Below are 24,647 nucleotides of genomic sequence, written 5' to 3'. Positions count from 1 at the left end.
GCACACTAAGCCCCTCATTTCCAAGTAAGCGGCTCTAACACGAAAGCTGGAGCTCATTAAAGGGTTTTAACTTATGTATTAAATATCTTTGTGGAAATACCTGACCCACGTCACAGCAGAACTAAAGCCCTCTTATAACAGGGCCCAGTTATAAACTCAGACAAGGCTACAAGACATGGCCAGTGTGCTAATATAAGCCCGTGTTGGGATAAATGGGAATGAGCAAGTCCATGTGCGGAGCACGGCCACTGCATTAACACTTTGCACTGCACAGCACTGGAAATAAAGAAATCTTAGAGTGAAGGATTACCAGAGAAGCAAGAGCTCGCTGGCTCCACATAGCTTTATCACTTTAAGAATACAAATTCCATGATTTAACGTGTCTTTCTGGGAAATAACAAAAAATCAAGGGCATGGGTTTTTGGACCAACAGGGGTCCTCAGTCCAGAAAGCGTTTTCTACTCAAGAAGATGCGTGTGAACACTTGCCATCATTTTGGGTTGCCATAAGCCGTACAGAGGTGCTACTGGCACTGGACGCCAGGGTTGCTCCAAAAGGCCTTACAACAGACAGGACAGAACTCCACTTCAGTTGAGATGTCTGGTCGACCTGATTTTACCTAAGTCCTGGGCTGAGTTTCCACACAGGGGAAGGCCTAAGATCCATGGTAGGAGATTTCAAAATGCTCCAAGTTACTGATGTCCTTGCTGATACCCAAGATTCCCATGCATAAATATACCTGTAACTTTAATTAGCACAATATGGCAATGCTGAGGGGATTTGGGCAATGTGACTAAAGTCCAATTAATTAAGCAAAAGGAACCCTATCTTGTGTAGACCTGACCAAATGAAATAAGTACTTTGAGAGGATCTAGAGGAAAGAGGAGCTCCTGTGGTTCTTGACTCTCAGTTAATGTTAAGGTCAGGGTTAGGCTTATCATACATGGCAGTGAACTGAATTTGGTCATCATCTGAAAAGAGAAGAGGACCCCAGATGCCCACAAAGAGCATGGCTCTGGCTAATAGTTTGGTTGTAGCTTTGTACCACCCTGGGCAAAGGACCCTGTGCAATGCATACTCAGAATTCAACTCCAACTGTGCAATATTTACCTGTGCTGTAATCTCTTATATAACAGTGACTTTTGCAGTAACAGAAAACCCACTAACTATATTAAAGATGCAATTGTTTCATCCCACAAGGTATGATCAAAAGTTTACAGTGCAACAAGAACAGTTTTCTAATAGTCTGCCCAATGGTATATCCAGTGCATTGGCTATTTACTTTCTACCAAACTGTTGAACTCTTAACTCCAAGGACACAGCCTTAAGTGATGAAGGGCTTGGGGGATAATTAGATCACAAGAGTGTAGTCCTCATAAAAGACAACTGTGCCCTTATCAAAGAGTTCCCTGTCTTCTCCTGTCACATGAGGGTATAATACAATAAGAGTATGAGAACCAGGGAGCAGGTCCTTAGCAAGAATCAACTGTGCAAGCACCCCAACCCTAAACTACCAGCTTTTAGACTGTAAGAAACAGGTTTATTGTATGTAAACCTTCCAGTCTTGGGTATTTCATAGTAGCGCGTACGGACTAAGCCAAGCTTGAATGAATAAGTTCATAATTGAATTTTACAGAGTAGAACAACCTAAAGTCTTAGATGTAAGAAGTTTTGGGATTCTGACTGCTATTGAAAGTCATGGAAAAATCCAAGTAGATGAGAATAAATATCACCTGAGGAGGCAAGACAAACGGCTGTCTCCCATTACCACTGCCCCCAACTCACTGTGACTTAATTCTCCAAAACAACCCTGCTATTTAGATTGCATTTCACAAATGCTTCCCTCGGCATTAAGTGAGATGTTGTGGTAACTCTGTTTTGGTTTGGGTCTAACCAACCCCTTGGATTGGAGCCGTTGGAGAAAGACTGACATGGTCAGCCACTTACCTACTTAGAAGCATGTGAACTTGCGCCCTGACCTCAGTACACATCTCCTTTACTTTGTAATCCTGGACACGCACTCCCTGAGCCTCCCTTCTCTGCAACTATATCTGGTAGGGGAGGTCCTTAGACTGAAAGATTTCTCCTGGCTCAAATTGTTAATGACACTGAGTCCATTAGATTATTCTTCAAAGCCAAGTAACATAAACACTCCTTTTAACAAGGCAAAAATGTTATTGTACACCACCTAATACATAGACTTAAATTATTTTAATTATGTTATTGCTTAGTGATGTGCAAATGGAAAACTTGAAATAAATCCCATATGTTCTACCTCTGTTTCAACAAGAAAAGCAAAACAAAATAACAAATTGAGCACAAAATAATAAAACACATAATATTAAAGCATAACAGCATTAATTTAACATAATATATAATGGTGGTTTTTGCTAAGATTAACTTGCATTTACAATCTTTTTTAATTGATTTTTATTGAGCTCTACATTTTTCTCTGCTCCCCTCCCTGCATCTCCCCTCCCCCTTCAACCCTCTCCCAAGGTCCTCATGCTCCCAATTTTCTCAGGAGACCTTGTCTTTTTCTACTACTCATATAGATTAGATCTATGTATGTCTCTCTTGCATTTCAAATCACTAGCTGCTAAAGCCAATGTGTGCCTGGATAGAAGACACCTCTGATGCTCTATGATGGCTGAGGATCAACTCCACCTATCTGTCACTCCTTACAAAGAACTCAGGGATTCCTTTGGTGTTTTGTAGAGAGGGCCTTACAATGTAATTTTGTCTGGAACTTTCTATGTAGATCAGCCTACCCATGAAATCACAGAATTATGCCTCCTTCTACCTACCACGCACTGAGATTAAAAATGGTTTTTTTACCAAAACAGGCAGGGAGTTCTTTCTTGTAACCAAGTAGACCACCAGCAGAGCTTCATTTGGTCTAATTTAATTGTTTACAACTTCAGAGTTCTGGTTTTCTATGCTATTGGTAGAGTCAGAGTCTTACAGCAGGATTCTTCTGCTGTGAAGCCTAGATGCCACGTTCTAAGACTCTCACTGCATATAGTAACCATCCTTGTCAATGGACTAATCTGTTATATAAATACTTGCACACAATGAGTAATTATTAGATCAGGATACTCGGAGTATCTATCACCTTAAATGACCATTCCTTTGAGTTAGAAGCGTTCATTTTTAAATTTCCATGACATTGGAAGTCCAAAGATACCACATGCCTGAGGAAATTCAAAGTCACAACTGGAAATGTATGTGTACCTTCTCTGTGCTCATGAATTAAAAGGGGGAATAAGGGTGAAGTAATAATATTATCTATGGTTCCATATGGGGCTGGCTGCCAGCACCTGGGTTGTGTGTTGCAACCTCATATGTTAGATGTTTCACCTTCTTAGATATTCACCATGGTCTCAATTGTGCTTCGGAATCTCTAAGAAATTGTGCTCCTCTAAGGAAATATTAGATTCCTCCATTTGCTAACTTTCCCCACCCACACCAGCACAACATGCGGCTACGATGGACAGCTACTAAACACTGACTGTATACAGCTACTAAACGCTGACTGTATACTTCTACTTTATGCACGAAAAGATCAAGGGTTTCTTGCTCAAGAAACATTTTTTTTTGTTCCCTTTAGGGAAAAACTGCCTCCATTGAAGTTGTATGTTCTTCAGTAAGTAAACATTTTGAAAACACATTAAAATTCAAGGCATCAGCTAAGGAATGCAAGATAATAGGAGCTCCAGCCCAGTTGGTGCTCACAGCTTGAGGTAGTTACATTTTATGCTACCACAAATACAAAGGCATTGCCCTCAGCTCACATTTTCACCAACAGATCCATGCAGAACCTTGTTTTATATGTGTTTCTCTTCAAAGTCATCATGTTTGATGTGCTTTTGGCTCATTTACATTGGACTTAAGGCCAACAGCACTGTAAATCAAGCCTGGATGAGGATAATCTATATGGGACATCAGAGTCTGTCTTTTAGGAAACCCAGAAATCTTTGTAAAACTTTGCCTGGCACATTTTAAATGGCAAAATTACCAAGAGACAGCAGCAATAAATACCATACCAATAAACAGACCCCAAAGGATCACGGGTGATGGCTGGAGGTACGGTGCAGTGGTAGATGACTTGCCTACGTCATACAAAATCCTGAGTTTGATCCCAATAATGGGAAAAAATTAGGATAACAAGAATAACAACACAATAAACAACGGTGACATACAGCAGGAGACAGATGGCAGAGTGTTCCCTCACTGCTCATGAGAACATACTTGAATATAACTAAATATAAGTGGTAGTAGGATTGTTTCAAATGAAGCTTTTTAGCTGAGATTCTGAGATTCTGCTCTTTTTTAACCTTTTATTGAGTTGTATTGTTCTTTCTCAAGGGATAGGAAAGGACATGGGGCTCTTAATCAACTTATCCAAGGGCAAAGGAATGGTCAGTATTTGAACACAGTTAGACACACAGATTGCATTTTCTTGTTTTATTTCTAACACTAGTCCTAGCCCATTACGTAACTGTTTCTTCAAACAATAAGAATCAAGACACATTGAAAGAAAATCATTTTTGTTTTTGCCATCTGATTACCAGCTCCAGATGGGCAGGTTCTGCATCTGTTTCCTTCACATCTGTATCCCTGGGCTGCTTGGTCTACACTACGGACCCTCGATACATGTATCAAACGGTTACAGGGATGAAGTGGAGATTTATCCTATTCTGTTAGCACTGGTCCCATGATACTTTCTAAGAAGCACCATTCATACCCATGCTCACTCAACAAAGTCTATACAACCATTGTGCTTAGAGCTTGTAATATATAACTTCCAAAACACGTACAGATTCCCAGAGGGGACATATAGTATAGTAGTCTGCATTAGCTTCCTGGAACCATCACAATAAATTACTTCTAGCTGGATGAGTTAAAATAAAAAAATAAAATAAAGTGTATTATTTCACAGTTATGAAAGCTCCAAGTTTGAAAGCAAGGTGTTGACAAGACCATGTCCCCCTGAAGGGCTCTGAGGGGAATCTGATGCAGGCTTCCTTCCTAGCTTCAGCATGCTGCCAGCAGTCCCAGAAGTTCTTTGGTTGGTGTCAGCCTAGTTCTCATCCCTGCCTGGAGCATCAGGTAACTTCCTTCCCTCTGTGGCCCCTGTCTCTAGTGCAAACGCCATTCAGATGCTCAGAAGCCACTCTGCTCTTGTGGCCCTCAATGCAGCTAAAGGGCAGGAACTGCAGAAGAGACAGAACACAGTTCATTCCAGAAATTAAATAGAAAAATCCCATTCCAAACTGCCATATGGGCACTTGCTCAAGTTTCACTGTGTGACAGCATTATCATGGGTGGGAAAGCAAGACGAGCAGGTAAGATTTAGAGCGTCATTGAATTCAGGAAGTTTGAGTTGCCCTGTATGAGAAAAGGCAGTGCCTAGCACATAGTACCCAGGCTAGATGGTTTCACAGTGAAAAGGTAAGCCCCTTTCCATTAGTGGCATCAGGACAGAGCCCAGTCCCCTGGCCACACACACCCCTACTGGCCTACAGGCGATTCAGCGAGAGTGAACACAGATGCCAGCTGACACAGACAGATGCTGCTGCTGCTGCTGCTACAGCCACTGACAGATGGTGTTTCCCAGCTGGTATTCCGAACAGAGTAATGAGAGGATCAGAACCACGGACCGGCTAGAGGCTTCGTGCATGAATGCAGAATTTCCATTGTGATGGAAGTCACTACAAAGTCATCCTTATGCTAATAGCATCACTACAGTTTTATTCCAGTAATTAATTTCATCACAAACACCTGAGTTCTGAAGAGCTGTTGTAGCTCATGCACCATAAAAATTGTGCCTGAGCTCCAGCGAAAGAGTACACTCGCTGTTCCTGGGGGCCCCTTCCACTTGAGTGTGACCTGAGAGAACCTCCAAAGCCATGCACGCCCTCCTGGCATTGAGCCTAAGTCTGGATAAGTCTGCAATGGCCTCTTCTGATTCTCTTATTGATTTCACCCCTTCAACATCCTGTGCCACACACAATTCCAAGAATCATCACAGTCAGGATGTTTTCTTTCTGAGTTTTTCTTTTACTTTCTCTTTATTCTATGTGACTTTCACGTCATGTATCTTGATCCCATTCGTTACCTCGTCCCTTCTTGTAACCCTCTGCCCCTGAAATCCCCAAAAATAAAACAAAATTTAAGAGAAAGGGGAAATTAAAATTTCACCATGAAAGCTACAGTGTGGCACAATGAATCCCTCACTGGACCCCTTTGTCCGTGTATCTTTACTTGCAAGTGTTACCACAAAGAGTCATTGTTCTGGTTCAATGCCTCTGGTTTCTACTACACTAATTACATTGGGCCCTTACTGGGACTCTTCTTGGATATCTTGTCATTGCCCTGTGTTAGGGAGATGCTGCAACTTTGGGTCTGTGGGTCAGGCCCCTTCATGTGCTCCAGCAGATCATAGATGGGGTAGTTGTTGGGGCAGGCTAATTGGTGTAAGTGAGGGAGACTCAACCCTGAGGACATGAAAGCAGAACTAGCCCCACTCCTTGCTCCTTGAAGCAAGGGTGGATGAGCTGGGGCCATACCGGAGAGCTCACCCTGGTGGGGAGGACAGGAAAGAACTGGCAGACTGATGAACCCTACAGCTTCCGAGGCCCAGAGCCAGGCTTACGAATTGGTCTTCTGCAGAATGTTGAGGGTAGGGAAAGAGCAGGAAAACCCACCATGGCCTTGCATCAGTGTGAGGGGTACAGTGAGCATTGACCTCTGAGTCTGCAGCTGTTTGTGGACTGGTCCCCGGCTACAGTTAGACAGTTATAGACCCTTGAAAATGGCTGCTGCTTGCTGACTCCAGCCTTTTTGCAAAACACCTTCCCATGCATTTTTCTTAATTGTCATCGACGATCAATCTAAAGCCTGAAAATTCTTTACACAGCTTTAGGTCACCTTGCTGTCCTCCTTTCAACCTTAGCAGCAGTCAGGAGTGAAGAGGGAAGGAGGAATAGAGGTTTCATATTACATCAAATGCAAAACAATCAGGATCTCGTCATTTCCAACCTTACATGGGATAGTCAGAAAAAAAACAAAAACAAAAACAAAATACAGGCAATAACCTATGGCCAAAATTCTATATATGGAAACAAAACAAATATAAAAAACAAAACAGCCTTGATTTGATAAAAAAAAGGTTTATAATGCATACAGTCTACCACAGAGAAGATTTGGAAATCAAACGCATAGGAATTCATAGCTCAGACCCATACTTTCTCCCTGACCAGCAGAAGGTCAGAGACAGCTACCCAATGCTTCTGACATCCACCCCTCACCTCTAACAGGGGAGGGGAAAGCTGAAGGAAATAGCTTAGAGATTCTTCTCAGATTTCCACTTCCATGCTCTTTTTAAGCCTCCACTTAAAACTGTATTCACCCTCGGAGAAGACTATAAACTATTTCACCAGCAGAAGACAAGCTCCAGAAACACCTAAAACTGAAGGGAACATCTTTCTCCCTCTAATAACAAGGGCATGCACACACGCACATACACAAAGCCACACGTGACACACACATACATATGCATAGTTACAAAACGTATACACTTACACATATATACCTATACCTCCACAGACAATACAAGTCCATGTTGTGCAAACTGCAGGACAAAAACTTTCTTGAGGAAGAATTAAATGTGCTACATGGTTCAAAGATTTCAATCGATGCTGTCTTAGCAACAAGCATGTGGGCAGAGCATCATGACAGAGAACATAGAGAAAGATGCTGTTTATTTTATAGCAGACAGGAAGCTGAGAAGGAGAACATTCAACGGCACGCCCTTATCACCTACTTCTGCAGGTAGTTCCCTTCTCTTGGCAGCTTCCATAACCTCCCTAAATGATACTACCAGCTGAGGACTAAGCCAGAGAGGAAAATTCACATCCAAATCAAATATAAATATATATTTAATTTGCAAAAGCACAGGTAGAATATTTCAGTGTCGTGTCTTTGAACCTCCGACTTTTGAAGTGGTCAACCTAGTGGGATCTTTTTAGTCTCCAAGTGATAATCCACATTTTCTTGCTCTTAAGATGATTCTTACTCATCTCTCATGTCTTCCTCTTTTTTTTTTTTTTGGAGTGGGAGATATTTTCTTTAGCTCAATAGAGGGAAACTGAAATCCCATTCCACAGGAGTGGTGGTATCTCTGAGAACCAGCAGGTGAATGGCAGCAAGGGGACAACCCAAATGACCATAGCCCTTCCACTAGCGAATCCTCAAGGGAAGGGCTACAGGAGTATGCAGCAAGGAATGCCTGCATGACTGGAAGTCTGCTCTATCCTCTAATTCCATAGCTGTCACACATCACCTCCAGTGTCAGCAGGCAGCAGCCTGTCCTTCGTGATCAGTGCAGGCCTGTCTTTCCTGCCCCATGAAGGAAGGGCAGAGACATGGTCAAAACTGTTCACTGCAAAAGGATAGGTCTTTGCTCTTTGACTATCTGTCTGTCATCTATCTATCTACATTCATGCATGCATACATACATACATAATATATAAATATTGTATATCAACAGCAGCAGGTATCAATAATCTCCATACTATATCAAAAGGAGCTATGGTTTGACTGACTCAAAGGCAGAAGTTTGATCTCCAGTACACTGGTTGGAGACAGGCCTAATGACAGACAACAGGATCATGTGGGCGCTGCTGGCAATCATGAGAGTAGCTTTAGGAACTGTGGTCGTTTCTCCTGGTTTTCTTTAGTATGATCTCATTTGCCCCTTCACATCTTGCCATGACACAGAGCATCACAAAGGCCTTCACCAGATACTAACAAGATTATGGGGCTGGTCTCGCCAGAATCATAAGCTAAATAAACTTAATTTCTTGAGGAGTTATCCAGTCTGGATTTTATAACAACAGAAAATGGAGTAAGAGGAAAGGAGGGGTATCCTATTTACTTTTCTGTTGCTATGATACATGTCTCCCCAAAAGCAACCTAAGGGAGAAAGAAATTGTAGACTTGCAGTTTAAGGCAGCTGATCCCACTGCGCCTACAATCAGGAAGCAGGCAGCAATGAATGCCTGGGCTCAGCTCGCTTTCTCCCTTGGACACAGTCTAGGCCCCAGTCCATGAAACAACATGACCCACAGAGGGAAAGTAGGTACTCCCATCCCAATTAACCTAGTTAAGATTATCTGCCATGGTATGTCTACACACCAGTCTCCCAGGTGATCTCTACAAGCTGTCAATCAAGACTGGCCACCACAGGGCCGAATGTCTAAGGAAGATAGGTGGTACTCAGGTAAAGGTATCCCTGACATGTTACCAGATGAAGTTGCTTCTACTAGACATTTCTCCACAGGGTGAAGCGATGACAGTGAGAGGAACCGGTCTGCTACACAAGGTTGTAAATGCTGGAGGCAATGTTTTTTTTTTATAAAATTGTAGTTTGAATTGAGGGGGAAAATATATACCATAAATATGTATTCATGCACTTCTGACTTCAGACGCTGACAACTCCAAAAGGTAGAGTAAGCATAAAGCAGTAATGGGACTAGTGGTGAATTTTAACGTCTCAAATGAGCACAACCTAGGAAAACACAAAAGTAGTATGCTTAGCCAAATGCTAAATCCAGTATGACTTCTAGACCCTAACAAATAGTCTAATTTTCTGTGTGCAAGAAACAGATGACTCGCTAGGTCATTCTTCTCCTAAAAACTTCAATTCAACTTTCATTTATAATCTCTGTTGTATTTTTCAAAGCTTTATGCATTAAAAAGTATCACTCTCCCTAAATTTTACATTTATGGCCTTTTTATCATATAAATTGTGGTCATAACCTAAGTGAAGGTTTTCTGGGGCCACTGGAGGGAAAGGTCTCTCTTCTGTAAAGGAGATACATTAAGCAAAATAAATCTTGCCTGAACCTGGAATTGTTCTCAAACATATAACACTTTGGAACTAATCTCTTCTCTCTTGAAAATATAATCATTTTTCTTTGGCCAGAAGAGATCAAATACTCAGGGGACAGCTGTTGTTTTCTTCCTCTGAAGTACTGACTCTTGATTAATAATCATAAAATCCCCCAGCATTCTTGCCCGACACTCTTCCGGCACGCAGGCCATAAAGGTGTCAGGAACACGTGAACTACCCTTACATCTGAAGGATAAGAAGGAACCAGGGATCCAAGCACAAATTGTGCATGTCCAAGTGTCCCTCCAGGCCTTCCTCTTCGTTGTCTTGTCAAGTTTAATATTCTCAAACTAAAAGCAAGCTATGTTTGATGAATAAGCTGGGAATCCACTTAGAAATTTAAGGGTATGTTTATGCTATATATATGTTCATAAAGATTTGAGTGGAATGTAATTTATAGGCCTTTGACTCATTTAAATATAAAGCAAGAATTTCAGGCATCTGAGTTGTAGTGTCTAGGGAGATGTTTTTAAATACGTAGTCTGAGACAGGCAGAATAATTTTATTGCCTTAGAGATTAATGTATCTCTTATAGATATGAAATGGGATCAAATATAAAAAGGAATATTTTGGCTTGTTTTCCCCCTGCCCTTCTCACTCATTCTAACATATGAGAGATGAGATGGAGCAAAGATAAACACACTGCAATGCTTTTCCTGTGCTCTGTTGCAAATACAAGACAGCCATTTCTGTGACCCCCTAGTAATCAACGTGTGTAGAATGTGGGCTTTTCTACCTAGTAATCAGAAAACAAGACATAAATTCTGTAGCAAGCCATGAAATTCATTTGGGTATCCCTTGTTTCAGCATCCAACAAGGTAAGGTGAGGGTTCACTTCTGAATAGGAAGGGGTCTGGTTGCACGAAGTATCAACCATATAATTATACATTTGGAACATTAGCTACAGGATATGGTTGGTGTCTCACACAATTACACCCCACCCATTTTTTCTGAGAAACAAGTTAAAATCTAGGGACCTCATGTTCTCTTCCTTGGGTTGATTAATTGGCTAGGATGACTCAGAGAACTCAGGGGAAGACTTCATTATGCTAATTGGCTTATTTAGAGGATATTAAAAAACAATATAGCTAAGGAGATATGGAAGAAAGATTATTGGACACTTGATTTGGCACCATCTTCCAGAATCTTTCATGTGTTCACTTAGAGAGAAACTCTCCAAATTCTCATCATCTTCATGTTTCATAAATGCTTCATTTCATAGGTATGAATATCTCTACCCATTGCCATTTATGACTGGCTCAGCTGTAAAACCCTTTCCTCTCTGTCGATGGAGGTGTAGAGCTCAAACGTCCATCATGCTACGGAGTGGTTCCTCGGGCAACTGTACCAACCCTTCAGGAGCAATCAAAATAAGCTATCTCATTAGCATGTACAAGACATGCTTTGGCTCTGAATATTGAAGGGTCTTAGAAGTTAAATATATCAGGAAACTGGACAAGGGCCACACGCTTATCTCACAGTATCATGCCTTTCATCCTATGATTTTAAGATGTCATACATCCAGTATCTACATCTTGCAACTATCTATGCTGATACCACTAAAAGGTTCCTGCTGGATTTTGGCTTAAGCTTAAAACTCTCTTTTGATACGTTGAACATTTGTTGAGTGAACTGTGGAGTAGTAAGTGAAACATAGTTTCTGCCTTGTATCATTTGAATATGAAGTCTCCTACAAGTTTATGTGTTAGGGGGTTGATTTCTGTTAATAGACTATCTTCAAGAAAATCATTTAAAAATGGTTTTCTTATTGTTATTTTCAAAGCATACCTCAGCCCTGTTCTGGTATGACCATATATTATGATTTGCTTACTCCCTGCTGTAGACACAAGACCTCTTATTTTTGCAGGCAAGAAGGCTTGATTTTAAACTCTACTTTGTAATTAACCAAACAAACAATCTGATAGTTCAATGCCACCCTATTTTCCTTTTGCCACATAGGAGGATTGTGGCTGAGGATGCCCCTGCCCTGCAACTCTGAGAACAGATAATCACTACTCAGCAAGTTTTGTAACCTCTTATATTTCACAAAACCCTTACAGCAAGCCCATGATGTAGGGCCAGTATTTCTACCCTCACTGTCTTACAGGCAAGCTAAAGTGTTGGTTGTGTGCTTCTCCTCAAGTTTTAATAAAAGCATAGACTTCTAGTCCCTGAGCGTCCACCTGTTGTCACCCCCCTAGGTTCTTACCATTGTCCCTATGGAGGAGCTCGGGTGATAGATAGCTTTGTCCTCCATCTGATTGACTGGGGAAAACACGTAACTCTGATTCAGTGTTAATACTCATACAATACAGTCAAAGAGTGGTTGGTTTTCTTTTAATTACCTCAGATAAGGCAAGACTTCAATGGGTGGTCAGCAGTCAGTGTTCATAGATAGGTACCTGGCAACACTGTTGCAGAACTTGAATTGTGTTTATTGATTGATTGAGTGAGTGAGTGACTGACTGAGTTAGTGTGTGTGTGTGTGCACATGTTCATGGTGACCAGAGGTTAATGTTGGGAGTTTTGTTCCAGATGTTTTGAAACACGGCCTCCCACTCAACAGTTATTAAATATTTTATATCCCAGCCTCCCAAGCACTGGGATTACAGGTGCCCGTCATCATACTCAGATTCCCAGTTGGGTTCTAGAGGTCTGAATTCAGGTCTTCACACTTCAACACCAAGTACTTTCCTATCTGAGCTATCTCTCTACCCCTAAGGCTGCAAATTAGGAAAGGTGTGTAGTACCTAAAAATTAAAGTTAGGTAATTTCTTTAAATCAAAGGATTTCAGCATTAAGACTTGTAATCATAATAATCAGATTGATAAATTTAGAGCATCTCTCCAGGTTTTTCTTTCAACCCTGTGTGTTAGCCAGTCTATTCTGTGTGAAATGCCCCCAAATTCATCACACACAGCACTGGCCCATGCCTTTTTAATAACCCTTGCTAGGGTATAATAGGGGTTTTATAAATAAAACTCCCCTTCATGTTCAGCTTTCTCAGAATAAACCCCATTTGTCTCGGAGACGCTTCCTCACTTGGAGTGTCGGTACGATTTACTGTCATTTGGCACTTACTATGATAAAAAAAAAAAACCTAATCACAGCTGACCCTTTCAGCATGCTTGGGGACACACCAATGTGTTCTTATGTGTATTTTCTCACTGCATTCCTATCTTCTTACAAGCCCTGGGATCACACACACTGCAGTTGGCAACAACACTACATCATGGAGCCCTTAGGAACAAATTATTGCTGAAGATTACTGTGCTCTAAACACTTGGCGATGAAAACAAGACATAGTAAACCTCATTTTCCACACAGGTATGTTTCTATATATTTTTATATTTTCTATGATTTTCTATGTTTTATATGAGACTGGCCAAATTTCCACACCACCGTACATGCATGTACAGAGAACCATCAGCAAGCAACCCATGTTATTAAACAGCAATGGTCCATGAGAACTGGGGAAGAAACAACACTTCTACTGTGGTCAAGAATATTGACAGTATGTAATAAAAGAGCCATGCTGTACTGTTACCAACGATCACTAGGATGTGCGTCACCACTTTGGGAGCAGTAGCTAGGATGTCATACCAAAAGCCCACATTATTATCAGAAAGGTTCTAAAAGCAGGAATGTTGAGGCATCTCTAAAGCTATCGGTAAGTGCCAGTTTTGGACCTGCCTCCTCCACAGCATCTGCTTGATCAGATCCATGGCACCATATTCAGTCCCATTCCCCAAGTCAAAGCCCACAGACCCACAGTGTTGCTCCCTTCCCTCCCAGTGTAAGCTGGAAAACTCAGTTCATGTCCCTGCTGTTGCCCTTGAATTTCATGTATCAGAAGTTCAGCCTGTCTGGTGAGTGACTAAGGAGTGCTCCCATCATTCCTGGAAAAGACAACTCCTCCACTACCAAGTAAGGAATGGAAATGCCAGTTCAAAGAATAATGAAGTTTATTGGCCTGGACCGCCCAGGATTGGGACAGATACACTTTTAACCTTTCCAACTGTTTACTTTCTAAATACCTTACCAAATTCTTGACCTCTGTGACCCACCATATGTCCTCCCTCTACAGGCTATGAAAATCCTGGACAACCAAGACACCAAACCTCCTGTTGCTGTTCTCAGTCTGATTTGAAAGGAAAATATTTTACTTTCATTGTAGGGTTTCAAAGCAAAGGCAAATGCTTCAAAACCCTCCTTAATTAGTATCACTCACATTGACTCACAGGGCATCGAAAAATAAATACTTAATGTCCAGTGTCTATAGAACATATTCCTGTCATTGGAGACAGTAATTTGCCTAAAGAAAGAAATTAATAAAATTAATGTTAAATGTTATATTGAACAGTATGAAACTGCCACTTTGTGGCCAGGATCAGTACCATTACATAGCACAATCTATTTTAAACATTTCTTTTGGGGTGAAACTTTGTCATTGTTGACCACTATGAAAATAAAAATAAATCATAGATAGAGGCATAAAATCTTCTCAATATACATTACCAGAATGAGTTGCTAATGAACATGCTTATAGAAATAATATACATTAAAAATTGAGAGAAAACTCACCATCTTCAAGGAAAATGGATGAAAAACATCCATTATAGTAATTAATCAAATAAACAATAACAATTACGATGAAACCTGCATGATATTATGACGATCTCTTACATTATTTAACTTCTTGCAAAGCCCTTGGGAAAATTAGGTTATTAATTTCTAATCTAAATCTTTGCACTCAAATACTTATTGGGAGTTCCATACTGAGCTGGGGAAGACTAAGAACGGCTTATTTTTAAAGAGGCAAGTGGGAAAAATCGCAAGGAAGCAAGAGAAAGGTAGTAAGTGGTGCCAGCTGTATTCACTCCAGCTCCCTATCCTTCCGAGGCTGGACCTTTGTTTTAAAGGCTCTAAACTCTTCAGTGAGAATGGGTTTACGTCTTCCTCTGAAATGCTAGCCAATGATCCAACCAGTGCACATAATATCATAGCATCACACTCTCCTTGTGCTTGAACTTGCACATCTTATCCTGAAATGGGTCCTTCGGTCACTCTGTTTTTCATGTTCAAACACAAACTTTTATCTCCAGGGTGAAATCTAAGGTGAGTACACTCTCACCTGAACATGTGTCCAGGTCCTGGAAGGGGCACCTTACTGATATCACTTCTAGCTTCCCCGTGGCTGTGCTGAGCTCAATTTCAAGAGTACATTTTTACTCTTGCAATCTTTACAGATAAATACTCTCCTCTTACTGATGACAAAGGTCTGCCATTCATTTTCTACCAAATACAGATGGGCTGCTGATGTAACACCGCCCCCACAATTGAGCTTTAATGGATACCTATGTATTAAATGGGGTGCCTCAGCTAAGGCAGCCAAGCAGGAGGGATTTAAGCACTGCTCACAGAGAAGAAAAACCTAGCTGTGCTGGTGTGAAGCAGTGCACTTGACACTGACTCTGCATAACCTCATCTAATCCTAACAACCAGTGGAGTTCAAGATAAGGAAGCCGGGAATCACCGTTTACTGCAGAACTTAACTGTTTCCCCTTTAGGAAGTGCCATCATAAATTAAACTGATGGCTGTCCAGATTGGGAGTACAGAATATCAAATTGGAGCAGAATATGAACAGACAGAAGACCTAAATTTCAGTTCTGGAACTTACTAGCTGAGTGACTTAAGAGCTTGGAGCACCAGCGAGTGCATTTAGAACACAGATTAAGTTACTATTCATGAAGAACAAAGATTCTCATACAACTCTACTATGTCTTCAGCAGAACAGTCTCCAGAGCTGCGCACCTAGCCATTGAGACCCAACATTTCCCCTTACAAGAATTGAAATACACTCATGATATAAGATCCAAGGCTGATGTCACTGAACCCGGCTCCCTAAGAACTAAAAGAGAAGAGCTAGCTAGTATTCGTGGAGTCAAGCATATGTCTTTCCCAAGCCCTTCAATCATCCCCTTCTCCATTGCCCTACTACATAATAAGAAAATCGCTTTTATCTCACAAGGTGAAATTGACATTCCCAATGTCCCTGTCTACATGGGGAGCTGCCACAATCTGTCATTACCCACAGGTAAAAGTGATGCTGTAATTGTTAGGCCCAGGAAAATCCTACACTCCAAGGAAAGCACACTTGAGTTTTTAAAGCACTAAAGGGGTGAGAGAGTCTAAGACATGTTATGTACAGAAAAAAAAACCCACCTTCTTAATATAGAATCCTTATTTCTACATTAGAACAGAAAAGATACAAGAAAACACAATGTAAACTCACTAGAAGTATTTCCCCAAGCACAACTATATGTCTCTAATTTACTCATTGAGTACTGACATGTTTCTTGATGACACGATCAGGTATAAAGAGCCAGAAATCTAACAGTAGTATCACTTCTCCCCTCAAGGCATATGCAGTTAGGATGGGACTAATCTGGAAATGGCAATAGCCTCGGTAAGTCATAGAAATAAGGGCTATGTGTTCCCCACAAATCCAACTAGCTCGGATGTGGCAAGCAGCACTGGGTGTTCTGGGAAATGAGACAATGATCAGTGCACAGTCCATTGGGTTGTAGTTCACAGTGACCACAGGTGAATGCAGATGAAGAAAGGGAAGGAGATAGGCGAGGCTCACAGAACTTAACAAATTAAGTCTTACAGAACCTCTTGGGCTATATCCAGAGAGATATAGAGAAATTTTGGATGACTTTTATGTCAGGTCGGAGAAAGCAGAGATTACAGGATGAGGGGTAAGATTAGAAGCATTAAGACTATGTAAAAAACATGCTCCATCTACCTCAAGACTCAGTATTTCTCTTCCCATTATTTATGAAGTCCTGGGTTCCCTCTCAGGAACTGAGACTTAGAACACAGGACTCGGGTGATTCAAGATAGACCTGATCTGAGAGCCTCTTTCCTACAGTCTAGCTTCCACAGTTCCAAAAATACTCCCCAAGAGAGGAGAGCAATTAAACAGCTCTATGCAGCTTAACCAGGACATCCATAAAAGTGTATGTTGGCAGTAACCAAGAGCTGTCCAATTTGGCTTAAGGTCCACTCAACAGGAGGCAAATCATTCCTGGTCCTGAAAAGCCAGACGTTTCTTTGGGCTAGTGATGCCATGAACATAAGAAAAGTATCAACTATTGCCACTTGGCTGGACCAGTATATGATTCCTTAGTATATTATAAATTTTGTCCTTATAGTCACAGACAAGGGTGGCTAACACCCGTCATCAAAGAAGCTTCCTTTGGAGACTATCACAGAAAACCACAGCTGGACAAAAAGCAGATATCAAGAGATGCCAGGCCCAATAGATTCATCTATATTATGTCTCTTGCATCTATGGCTCAGTAAATATTAAGAAGAAAAGACAGAAAGATTGTAAGAACCATAATATCAGAAAGTGACCAGTAAAACAACCACTAATAAAAACTGTTGAAACAACATGACCAGCACAATGGCAATAACAATTGGTACATCAGCACAGAAGAGAGAAAATGTCATGGGGTCCCTTGCCTAGACAAGGACAATTACTGACTGCCAGGAGAAGGAGAATTAGCTTCTCCCAGGGAAGAACTCCCATAATGGTTGCCCAGTATAGAATGGTCAGCTCTGAAATCATATACACATGAACAATAAAATAGATTCAACGGGTTGTATTTATATATTGGTACATAACCACACATAACAATACTTGAGAGTGGGAAGCATAGGAAGTTAGAGACAGGGTACCAGGGAAGGGCTGGAGGAAAGTGGAGAGAGGAAAGTGATATAATTCTGCTTAAAATAAAACATATTTGAAAAAAATCTGACTACCACTTCACAATAAACAAATAAATTAGTTATTTATTCATAAAACAAGAAAACAAAGCTGATTAGCAGAGATAAAGCAATACATTACTGAGTTTTCTTTTTCTTTTTTTTAAAAGAGTGAACTAAAATCTTTAAATTTAAACCAAGTGTCTTAGTCACTGTTCTATTGCTGTGAGGAGACAGCATGACCAAGGCAACTCATAAAAGAAAACGTTTAATAAGAGGCTTGCTTACAGTGTTAAAGGCTTAGTCCATTCTCATCATGGCAAGGAGTATGGTGGCACACAGACAGGCACTGTATCACACCATAATCCACTGTAGTGATAGTTTGTTTGTAATACATCAAATAAAGCTTGCCTGAAGATCACAGTGCAGAGATAAGCCACTACTTAGTTACAGATACCAGGCAGTGGGGGCACATACCTTTAATCCCAGCACTCGGGAGACACAGGCAGATGAATCTCCATAGTTCAAAGCCAATCTGGGATACATGAGATTGAATCTGTCTAAAAGAGAACCAGAGCTCACATGCCTTTAATCCCAGCCCTAGGGAGGAGACAGAAGTGATATAACTGGGCAGAGAGAGCAATATAAGGCTGGAGGAGACTAGAGTTCAGAGAGTTTGGTGATTCATAGAGACAGATGCAGTGTGAGGTTTCCTAGAGAGAGATTCATTCTGAGGATTCAGAGAGACAGGATCACCCCTTCGGTCTGAGCACTAGTAGAGGTAAGAACTCTCCAGTGGCTGGCTACTCTGCTTCTCTGATCTCCCAGCTTTCATCCCTTAATATCTGACTCTGGTTTTTATTATTAAGACCAATTAGAATTCGTGCTACAGTCCACAGGCAGAGAGAGAGAGACAGGGAGAAGGAGAGGGAAGAAGGGAGGCAGAGAGAGAGAGACAGAGAGAGGGACCAAAACTGACATCCTGGCATGGGCTTTTGAAACCTCAAAGTCCACCCCCAGTGATAAACTTCCTCCAAGGCCACACCTCCTAATCCATCTAATCCTATCAAGGAGATCCACTCCCTGGTGACTAAGCATTTACGTGTATGAACCTATGGGAGTCATCCTTATTCATATCAATGCACAAACAAAGGTCTAAAATTGTTATTCTTCCAATTTTCCTATTTTAGTAATCATCCCATGGCTAGGATTAAAGCTTGGTGTGGACAGAGGAAGGAGGTACATTATAAGCAGGAGGAAGGGTAATTGATACATCTCAGGTGCACGTAGTCTGTTATGACAAAAAGAGAATAACACGACTTCTGCCCCTTGCCAGAGTTCTTTTGGACAATGACCAGTGGCTGACTTATACATCAGTTCTTTAAATGTGTAGTAATATCAGCCTAAAGCACTTCATAAAGTGATGACTTATTTGGGGAATAACAGCATTCACTTTTAAAACATGGCCATTCATTTTTGACAGTAAGTAAATCACGCAACAGTCTCTGAGCAAACTACCAACACCGAGCAATAAATCTTTGGATTCAGCCCTACACCAGGCACAATGCTATAAAACGAAAAGTCTAGTTTTAACTTGCTGACCTCAGTCTTGCCTCTGCTGGACAGTAAATCTGATGCAAAATGAGCAAATATGGGTGGCTGAGTTTCAACCTGGCATAACACTGAGGCTTTGTCAAGGATCCCAGAATTTAGAATTTTTAAGAACAACAACAGAAAGAGAAGGCTGAAAACAAAAACACATGCTACACAGCTGGAGAGGGAGAAATCAAAGGAAGAGTTTTCACCTCAGTAGGGAGAACACTTTGGCGACTCCTTTGATTTTGGGAATGGCAACTCCATCCCCAAAATTTGGCTTTTATTCTCTGAACTTATTATCTCCGAGACATATATGCATTGGGTGAGTGATGATATATTTACTCTTTCATCAATCCAATTAAAATTCAATCAGTGTCTCACCACTTACTATCTCTGGTACCCTGAAAATCATTTCAGTTTCCTGTAGCTCAATTTCTGAATCACTGACACTGAAACGACCTTCGCACATAATGCACAGGACACTTTAACCATAGCCCTTCACACTCAGTACCATACAACATGCTGATGCTGAAGATACAGTGAGCAAAGCAAGTGAGACCCTGCCTTCGTCGGGACATAATGAGAAAATGAAATTACTTTCTATCACATGCAGAGGATTTAGGATGGGAGTACAGGGTCCTACTCAGTAAAAGCAGAGCTCCCTAGAGGATGGTTTTAAGGAGGGCTGTGCAGAGCCGGAGACCACTGAGCTCAAGTCTTTGAGGTGAAATAAGTCATACAGAAAAACAGGCTTTTGGAACACCTCGGTACTGAGAAGAACTAGTGAAATGTTTCCTGACCACAAATCCCAGACAAAACATCCATAAGGAGTAATCCCATTTCCAACTTTACACACAGATGTTGAAATAGGTAATGCTGGGGGCTAGAGACATGGGTCAGCAGCTAGGAGAACCCAAAGCTCTTGCAGAGGACCTGGGATTGGTCCCCAGCTGCCATATGACAATGCACCACTGTCTCTAACTACAGTTCCAGAGGATCTGATGCTCTCTCTTCTGGCCTCTCAGGATAGCATGCAGTTCACATACATTCATGAAAGATCACCCACATAAAGTAAAAATGAACTTTACAAAAGGGGAGAACTTCTCATTTGCTTTTATTTGTAGGTGTCATTTGTTTCTACCTTGGTTGGAAGATAAAAAGAAATCAAGCTGGAACAAAACTGGCAACGTCACTACTGCTAGCTAGCTTTCAAAGAGCCAGAAGGTGCTATGCAGGTAAAGAAAAACCATCTGTGGTCTTACCCAGTTATGAACCTTATGGAGCATAATATCAACCTGCTAAGTAAGTTGTGTCTACCTGGATTAGTGGCATACTTGCTATGTGGGTAGCCAAAGGCTCTCTGATTGAACTTGAGGCTCTTTCCACTGGAGGAAATCCATGTCTGATGTTGTAAATTCAGTCAACAATTGCTCTTGGGGAGGTCATGGGTCTACGAGGGAAGTTGACTATTTTGGCTTAGCTAAACTGACATAGCATCAAATGGGCATTCCAGATATCTATGTTTACACCCACAGACAAAGGCTACTCTCACCCTTAATCAAAGAAGTCTTTCTTGTTTTTGCAGCAAATGGCAGTGAATCATGGCTACCCAAGATCCCAGGAGTAAGTGTTGTAGGAGTAAAGTAAGAAAACAAGTAAAGGTAAGAACATAAAGGCAAGATGGGGTAAGTGCTGCTACGTGCCACCTTCTAGGTAGGACACATCCATTGTACACATGCATGAACTTAGCAGCTACAGTAACTAGCAGTGTCAACAATGACAGAGGGGTCAGGGACGGCTCATGGGGCCCCATTCTTTCCTGCTTAATTAATGGCTACTGACAGATCCTGGCAGACAGTGGGTCCTTATCAACAGTTGTGTAGACACAGGTGAGATCACCAGACTAAAATATTTAGCCAAACCTATGGTCGCACAAATGGCCCTGGTTAAACTCAGTGGGTGTCCTGGTTGGGGTTATTCTTGCTGTAATAAAACACCATGGGTAAAGAAACTCAGGGAGAAAATCCACATCACTATTTATCATCGAAGGATGTCAGGACATGAACTCAAACAGGCAGAAGCTGATGCAGAGGCCATGGAGGAGAGCTGCTTTAGGCTTTCTCTTGGCTTGCTCAGCTGGCTTTCTTAGAGAACCAAAGACCACCAGCTGAGGGGTGGCACCACCCACAATGGGCTGGGCCCTCCCACATCAATCACTAATTAAGAAAATGCCCAGCAGTTTTACCTACAGCCCAATCTTATGGAGGCTTTCCTCCATTGATGTCTCCTCCTCACTAAAGCTTGTGAGCTTCTGTAAAGATGACACAAAGCTACCCAGCACAGTGCATCACAAAACAACGCAGAAAGAAAGGATGGTAGGGAAGAGACTTGTAGAGAAGGTGGCTGGCAGGAATGTGAGAAAGAAAGAGGGATAATAAGAATATGTCTGAAACTGCAAAAGCACAAAGTAAGAAAAAAATACTTTAAAGAAAGACGAGATACGGGAAAGAAATAACTGTGAAAGAAAAAGCGAAAAGGGGGGAGGGGTGTGGTACAATTTGTCATCACCCAGAAGTGCTAATGCTGGCTCTGAAACCTCAAACTCAGACTCCCTCATCAATCTTAATACCCCCCAGATTCTGTGCAGAGCAACCACAGAAAGAAAAGAAAGTTCTTAGCCAAATACTGGAGTTCAGCTTGGAAAAACGAGCTTTGCAATGACAGCACATATTTTAGGGGCTTATTGGGACCTAACTAAGGAGACTGGCTCCAAGCCTTGTAGGTTCACATATTTTCTTGATTCCTAAATTAATCATTTTTAAATCATCTGCTTTAAAATAAACCAAAGGGGAGCTTCTTCCAGGAATAACCACGTTTTGGCATTTCACAATTAAAAAACTAGATCACATTTTTGAGATGAGCATTAAATAAGAATTTGATTGAGATTTAATATGATACATGCTCATGTGTAATGCATAGCAATGAGGCTGAAAAGAAATATATAATAGGATACAACCCTAACATAAAGCTAAATCAGTTTTAACTACTGATTTATTAACCAGAGCTGAGCAACTTGATAGCGTTGTACTTAATGTTATCTGAACCTTTGATGGGAGAAAATGATAATTATTTTACTCTTCCTATAGACATATCTTAGGCATGCAGTCTCATTCTTCTCCACTAATAAAACTCCAAAGAAAAACAAGATTGCAGGTCTAATCTGTATATGACATTTACAGTATGGTGAATTAGCTAACAAAGGCAACTAGAATTTTTTTAACAGTTTTTAATGTTGATCATTTTATTGTTTTTCCTCTCTGAAATATATCTCCATATATATTTTTAAGAGGTCAAACTATCCATGTTTTCATAATTCTTATGGTTTGCCTGGCTGTGACTCACCTAAGTAGTCCTACCCTCTCTGTAAGTATGGACAATGAATTAATCAGGAGCTTGTTTTCTGCAGACATTTTTGTATTTCTTTTTAGCATACACATATACACATATGTTTTTCCTTACAGAAATGTGTTAGAAGTTCTCAAACATCATACATGGTAGCCCTTCTCTCCATATACACTGTTAAACACAAACCATGCAAGCTTGCAAGGCAGTAATTACAAAACTAGCTTATTGAAAGTCATGGAATTCCTTAGGAAACAAATTTGATTATGTTCAGAACTCCACCACAGGTTTGCTGAATAGGATTCCAAAAGAAGCTTTGTTGCACCTCTCTTAGAAACACCACAAAACTTGTTTACCAAAGTAGCTGAGAAAATTTTGCATCTTTCAAAGGAAGTGTTCTCAAGGGCATTCAATAATGCTCCCAGGAGCACAATTTTCACCCTCTATTTTATAGTCAGAGGGTGCCAGTCCGTTGCAGCTTCATAATCAGATAATAACAGGATTTTCTAGTGGTCGCTCTTTCTATGATTTCCCAAGAAAATCAAAGAACTAGGGAGTTCACTACATTGGGTGAAAGTTCAGGTCAGCAACTGTGAACGCCAATAAACATGGCACAAGCCAGAATAGAGGCCTCAAGAAATAAGTGCATAGGATCAAAACCCCGTGCCATTGTCCTTGGCTTCTCATCAGCCCTCATTGTCCGCCATGTTCAGAGAGTCCAGTTTTATCCCATGCTTTTTCAGTCACAGTCCAGCTGGCCTTGGTGAGCTCCCAGTAGATCAGCTCCACTGTCTCAGTGGGTGGGTCTAGGACTTACCACAGGGCAGGGAACTCTGACTGCTCTTTGGACTGGAGAGGGAGGGGGAGAGGAGTGGGAGGAGGGGGAGAAGAGTGGGAGGAGGGGGAGGGAATTGGGAGGCTGGGAGGAGGTGGAAACTTGTTTTATTTTTTCTTCCTTTTCTCAATAAAAAAAATTAAAAAAAAGAAAGAAACAAGTGCATAAAGTAAGAGTAGCTGGGCTGAGCTGACACTGCTGGTCCTCATATTTCACCATTGATCAGCCCCAGGCATATTGATACTGCGGCTTCACAGCAATGGCTGTTCATATACACAGAACAACCTGAACTTGACCTGAAACTGCAGACGAAAAAATGTCAGCACCCAAGGAATATTTATCTCAGATTTCTTCTCCACAGACACCTCAGTGGTATCTAGCTCACATTGATGTGTCTTAACACATACATAGACAACAGTGATGTGGGATTCCCCACTCTATGCTGTGAATATGTTTTATTGCCACTGCTTAATAAAGAAGCTGTTTCAGCCAGTGGCTGTGCAGAATAGAGCAAGGCGGGAATTCTAAGCAGATAGAGGAAGAAAGAAGGTAGATACCTCATAGCTGCCAAAGGAAACAGAAATAAAAAATAATAGGAATAAGTTAATTTGAGATATAAGAGCTAGCTAGCAATATGCTTAAGCTATTGACCAAATAGTATTGCAATTAATACAGCTTCTGTATGATTATTTCGGGTCTGGGTGACCGGGAAGGAATGAGCAGCCTCTACCTACACAACAGGATCTAATACTCAAACAAGTGCAGAGAAAGATCGCCCATCTATTCATTTATTCAATGTATGTTTACAAACATCCATTATTTTAAATATCAGTCACATAGCTAATAAAAGGGAGATCTCTATAAGCAAACTCAGAGTCTGATGAATTAGTCAAATAATCACATTAATAAATATAAAATATAACTAAGGACTTTAAAATGCACATGTAGGTTTTTTAGTCCAAGTAAAGAAAGGAGAGAAGGTAGAAAAAAGGGAAGGAGGGAAGGAAGGAAAAAAGGAAGGAAGGGAAGAAGAGAGAAGAGATGAAGTGGGAGGGAAAAAGGAAGGGAGGGAGGGAGAG

At 41.1% G+C, this 24,647-nt stretch overlaps 1 protein-coding gene across 1 annotated transcript in view; it reads right to left on the bottom strand.

The window, feature by feature from the left end:
• Nucleotides 1-24,647, bottom strand: part of Fbxl7 (F-box and leucine rich repeat protein 7) — a 319,991-nt gene that overhangs the window by 229,622 nt on the left and 65,722 nt on the right. The window lies entirely within an intron of this gene.

Source organism: Microtus pennsylvanicus, chromosome 6 (assembly GCF_037038515.1).
Source record: "Microtus pennsylvanicus isolate mMicPen1 chromosome 6, mMicPen1.hap1, whole genome shotgun sequence".
In the NCBI taxonomy this organism is placed as follows: Eukaryota; Metazoa; Chordata; class Mammalia; order Rodentia; family Cricetidae; genus Microtus; species Microtus pennsylvanicus.
This window is presented reverse-complemented; position numbering and strand designations above follow the sequence as displayed.